This window comes from Octopus sinensis, linkage group LG8 (genome assembly GCF_006345805.1).
Source record: "Octopus sinensis linkage group LG8, ASM634580v1, whole genome shotgun sequence".
NCBI lineage: Eukaryota > Metazoa > Mollusca > Cephalopoda > Octopoda > Octopodidae > Octopus > Octopus sinensis.
The window spans coordinates 98,644,002-98,644,922 of NC_043004.1; positions in this window are offsets into that span (position 1 = coordinate 98,644,002).

The following is a 921-nucleotide window of genomic DNA, read 5'->3' on the forward strand; positions in this document are numbered from 1 at the left end:
TTAGAATAAACCACAAAGCTATTTCTGTTGCATAACAACACCTCAGTAATCAAGTATTTCAACAACAGTATAGAAATCAAAATATGTAGTAAATTTACCAAGACTGACATTGCAGAATTTTACACATCACTTACAAAAATTCTTACATTAAAAGTCCTGAAAGATTATCAAAAACTCACCAGTATTAATTAGTGTAACTGATGTTAGTAACATAATATTTGTGTCAGTGAAAGGTAATTGACTATTTGATTCTGCTAAGAGCTACTGTAATTGACTCAGAGCCTGTGAGTTGTTGAGCCTGAACATTCCAGATGTTTTCTGATATTATTCGAAGGCTCCAGATCAGCAAGCCCATTTTATTGTCCCCGCAGGTTGGTATACTCATATGTAGAGAATATAGTAAGTTTTTCAATTATAAAAATTTATACAATATTTTTATGCCTGTTTGTGACATAGGTCATGTTTCTACTAACTTAAAACAGTTAGACTTGAATAAAAAATCGTCCGGGTAATTGCTATTTGAATGGAAATTTTGTTTTCACTATAAAACACATATTGCTACATTTGTACCACCTCATTGAGACCCAACTACCCTCTAGCTTAAAAAATATAGAATACCTCATAAGTAATATAAACATCCTAAATTTAGTGGCAGCATTGATGAGGTTGTTATGCATTAATATAATGAGTTAAGCTTATCTTTACCAATATATATCGAATTATACTTAGATATATACAAGATGTACAGGAATATAAGTGTTAGAACTTGTGAAATACCTGCAGAACTTTATCTTTGGAAATTTTAGCCTGCTGCACTAAAACGTTTCTCCATCCCTGCTCTAGGTGTAGGGCTGTATAGTAATGATAGGCCTATGATAGGTGTGTTTATGTCCCTTGTAACTTAACAGTTCAGCAAAAGCA